This window comes from Agrilus planipennis, unplaced genomic scaffold (assembly GCF_000699045.2).
Source record: "Agrilus planipennis isolate EAB-ADULT unplaced genomic scaffold, Apla_2.0 scaffold230, whole genome shotgun sequence".
Taxonomy (NCBI): domain Eukaryota; kingdom Metazoa; phylum Arthropoda; class Insecta; order Coleoptera; family Buprestidae; genus Agrilus; species Agrilus planipennis.
The window spans coordinates 1-4,995 of NW_020438941.1; the positions used below are offsets into that span (position 1 = coordinate 1).

At 30.1% G+C, this 4,995-nt stretch overlaps 1 long non-coding RNA gene across 1 annotated transcript; it reads right to left on the bottom strand.

Annotated features, from left to right (window-relative positions):
* Positions 1-3,762: 3,762 nt before the first annotated feature.
* LOC112904466 lies at positions 3,763-4,908 on the bottom strand. Its single transcript, XR_003231123.1, has 2 exons — positions 4,524-4,908; positions 3,763-4,467 (listed from the first exon to the last, which is right to left on the bottom strand). It is a non-coding gene; the product is annotated as an uncharacterized LOC112904466 (long non-coding RNA).
* Positions 4,909-4,995: the final 87 nt, after the last annotated feature.

Below are 4,995 nucleotides of genomic sequence, written 5' to 3' on the forward strand. Positions count from 1 at the left end.
TTGAAATTATTGTTACTGGTAAATTCGTGTTAGGGAATTGTTAGGCATACCAATGCTTAACTGACATTCGTACAGACATGCTACATGAAACACCTTTGGCATAATCTTCACTATCTTGTTATAAAGTAAATTTGAGCTGTTCGTACACCACCAAAACCCTTACATATGATTCGTGGCACATTTACATTTACAGTTATTTCTACTTTATTATAAATTAAATGAAATTAAACACATTCCTAGTTTAAAAATCGATTTTCATAAAATTATGGGGCGCGCAACACCTGTACTTCCTAGCCTGAGCTTGGGCTACCGCAAGAGTCATGAATATTTCGATCTTGTATTCTCGTGTTTTCAAAACCAAACTATTATTAAGTGCAAGAGCTTATATGAGATATGACTCAATAGCAAAATGAATAATTTGAGAAACTTATCTTGTCAGGACCACTTGTTCAAGATCTTGAGCATATCTCATTCTATACTTAAGGCTAACAGCGATGCAGAAACAGAACAGTCGCGATAGTGATAATCTATTCATACTTCTATTATAGCCATTCATTAGACCATTTCTTTTTTTATTTTAAATTTTCTACCTAAATTTTGGTACCTTAGGTATTCAAAGTCGGGATCAAAGATTTCCTTATACAAGACATAAAGAAATCAAGACAATATCGAGGTCACGTATAAGCACATGAACAAGACAGAACTTAAAATCTGTATTTTCCTAAAACTAAAACATCTCACGTCCAATGAATTATTATTTGCGAACAATATCCCAATCTAGGTCTTCTTGTGCCCCTGTTCACTCACAGTTCTACTTCCAATATGTCTCCAATAACTATGTGCAATTCAACTATAGAGAAACTTTGATTTTTTTATCTTTTCCGTACCTTTTATGATTATTGTCTAAACAAGTTTAACTAAGTTTTTTAATTATCTCTAGCAGTTATCAAAAACTATCTTTAGTGGATATTGCCTAGAAAGGATTAAAAACATTTCTTAACTAATTGTACTACTAACCAATCATAGTGCTTCTACTTTAAAAGGTTAAAATTTAGTGTTATCCGTTAAGGGTGCCCGTTGGTTCGCTTTTTGATGGTTTAATAGGGTTGGGTATAGAACATAAATTTCATTCATGTCTCAGAAGGTATCCTACCATCATGATTCCTTTTTGTATACAGTTATACAACGCCCACTGTTATCCTATTCTTTCTAAAACCTTCTCATTTCTAATATCTGCTATCGGCAGTCTTATAAACCAGAAATAGTAATTATTGTGTATTCATCGTCCTAATTAAATTATTTTCATGCTTGATACATGCTCGTAAATTGCCACAAAATATGTCTCGCCCTTCTTCATTCCATATATTTTATTGCAAAACGTGAGCAATGCTTTATTAGGATTATTATTTATGGTTTTTTAAAAATATTAATGATTAAATTTATAATTTAACTTACGTTTTCGAGATAATGCAAACACATATTTTTTGTAATCTTTCACGTGGGTTGAAGGTTCTCACTTGGAGAGGGTATCGATAAAAAGTACAGCGGCGCTTATATTCTCCTACTGAAGTTTTATCTTATAACTTGTATGCTTATCTTTTTGCATGAATAGAAAAGAGTTTCTAATATTACAACAATTTAAATTAGTCTGAATTTGTTCTGTTTGCTTATTTCTTGTAAACAATTATTGAACGATGAACGGGAGCTGTGATTATAGCAATATTAACAACAATATTGACAAAAAACTGTTTGATTTGAATATAGATTTGCAAAAAAACACCAAATCTTATGTTTATGATACACTACGCCAAAACTTTTAAAGGCATGAATCCTGCACTCTATCAAATGTCTACTCTTGCTTTGTTCAGTAATACGAATTCTTTTGCATTTTGTAAATCATTTAAATAACATCTTTATGCAATCCACAACAGTAGGCATTGTTTGTCAAATGCATTCGTAAACAATAAAAAAATTAATTGCCTTTTAAAATTACACCATCTAAAAGTATCTTTTTATCCTTTTGCCTCTATTAAACGAAGAAATATTATATTATAAAATCACATGAATGGCACCATTCAACAATTTAAGCCCATTTATCTATCCTGTTGGCTACTTCATCTCATTATTTCTGCAGATAAAAATATCAAACCAGAACTTGTTAATACATCATAACACAAAAATAACGTAACTTTTGTCTAAGTTATAAATAAAATGTTCTTCGAAATAACGTTTCTGAAACTGAATGATTAATTTTATTTATGTGTAAATGTTACTTATAAAAGAGCGAGCTAGTTTCTGTGTTTCTATCTATAGGTAAGAAAAAATAAAGATCTTTTAATCACCAACGTTGGATTGGGTCCAAACGTTGCATATTCGAGTTCAAAATTTTTACTACTATGTACAAGCGCGACTTTAATTTCAGAAGGAAATAAACAGAGGAGTGTGACACCAGTGCGTGCCACCAATAATTAATGTAGCTGCAGCATGCATATTATATTTGGATTTAACTATAATAATGCATGTTAACTTATTATTTTAAATCAACGATGTTATCGTTAGTACTGAATCTCGCACGACTGGAGGAAATGAACTCAAAAAGTTTTTATTTTCAATTTAATAAATAACTTTGAAATTTGATAATTAAATAGGTGATATCAACCTCAAACAGTACTAAGATTTGTATAACTAAAATAAGTAAACTTCTGTTCAGTTTTTAGTCACTACTTTCTGAAGAAAAGAACGACAAATTTTACAAAAGTGCCAAAAAATTAAGTGCATGCGAAAACGAAATTTCTATATTAAGAATTTGGTTGAGAAAATAATTCGCAAGTAAATTACCTGAATAATAAACAAATGATAATCACAATGAAAGAATTAATTTTTTTCAGTAAACTTACCAAAAGTAAGTACTAGAAATCCTAAAAATTGCACCATTATGACCGGCACTGTTACGCGCTCGAAAATGAATGAGTATATACATATAGAAAGGTTGTCAATTTGGCAACCATTATGAGTTGGTTGGCAGTAAATTACGGTGACAAGAGCAATTTAAAGACAGATTGGCTTGTGGCTCTGAATGAAATTGATACAAATCCCGTATCAGTCATTATCTTTATAATACAACAATACACTTAGCATTTATAAAACTTTAAGAATGGGCTTTTCAATAAGAGTACTTAACATACTATATACCAAAATTTAAATTTCATACCTCTCTTAAAACATGCTTTTGTAAAGTTTCCAACCTAATTGTACTACTGTGAAAACTATTACTGGTTTAGATTTACTTATTTGCCCTTAAAGGTTATTTAACAAATGCAGTTAATCAATTAGGAATTTCTAGAATGTAACTAAATGGCTGTTTTTCCTCTCCTAATACTCTCCCATTTCTGATATATGAATTTTTCACAATTTTACAGTTGCCTTTAAAATATGGCGCTTCAGTTTTATTATTATGGTCGTAATTATCTATAAATCAGCATGTAGGTACATATGTAGAAATTACGTTGTGTAGACAGATCAACATGCAATTGTTATGATATACGTACGTAAAATATCTCTTATCTCAAAAGAGTTCGTTTTCTAGTAAGTGTTTTTAAGAATACTTAAATTACAGGTGCTTATATGAAATGTAACATCCATATACTTAATGTCGTCAGTCAATATTTGTCACATCAATAGAAATGAGCAGCCATAATTCAGTCACTTATAGGGATATTGTAAAATAATTAAACCTTAGAGGTATATTAAAAATGTCATAAAGACATAAGACGGTATCTCTTTATTGCAGAGTAACATTAAATCGTATAATTTACATTGATGGCTTACCGTTGCCTACAACTTCACTGGGCGTTCAACAATTGCGCTCAAATAAAAACAATAATAACAATTGTTCAAAAAAGGTAACTTGCACTTACCATCTACTTGAAAGTCAACCTAATCAAAACATTAGTGTGACACATAGCTGCAGGTACTTACTAACGGAAGGCTTACATTCAGGAAATTATAAATAAAAATACTCATTGGCCAAATGAGTGTATCAGCTATCAGTTATTATAAACGTTGACATTTAATGAATTGCATACCTTTTGTGAGTAAAAACCAATACATAATAAACCTATTCATTTATTCTTATAAAAAAAAAGTATAGGGCCAAGGGAAAAGATATTTTAATAATATTCATTAAAAAAAAATAACCCATTACCAACAAAACAGGGAAGGAAATTAAATACAGCATGTTCATTTTTTTTTTTGAGTACCATGTTATTTTTCTACATAATCGCCTTCCTCCTCAATTACTCACTGTTTTTTTATCACAATTATGTCTATTTTCCGAAACAGTCAACTGACCACTGCCGTGAATTACTTGCTGTCCCATTATTTTAAAAGAGGGAAAATATGGTAATCACTGCGTTAGATCTGGGGAGTATGGTAGGTTAGGCAAGGTTAGGTATACTTCATGAAGCACTGCAGAGTAAATAGATATAAAAAGTGAAAGATGGTATCTGGAATATATCTATTACCGTATGTTTTACGATTAGCCATGTAACTAATGTGTTTTCGACTAACGCTTCACCATCTAAAGCATATAACATCAAAATCAGACCGCTATAATTATACGTCTGGATCAATAGAAGATACATACCTTCTAGGCCTACAAATACTTTATTATTAGGACATTCATTTATTTTTTCCAGTTAATTGTAGGTAAACATTTTATCTTCATTTAAGTCCAGAAATATTTGCTTGGTTAAAACGTGATCGGTTGATTTTACTAAAGTAAAAGTAACTTGGATATTATATATATTATATATTCAGTTACACATTTTTCTTAATAGACAAACTGTATTGTAGTAAAATCGAAGAAGAGCACTTTTAAGAAAAAATAATTGAAATAATAAATTACATTAAAAACAAGTTATCCTCAAATTTGTTTAATTTTTGTTCTGCTGTTGCTGTATATTTATAAAATTCATTACCTTTAAAAAAATAGTA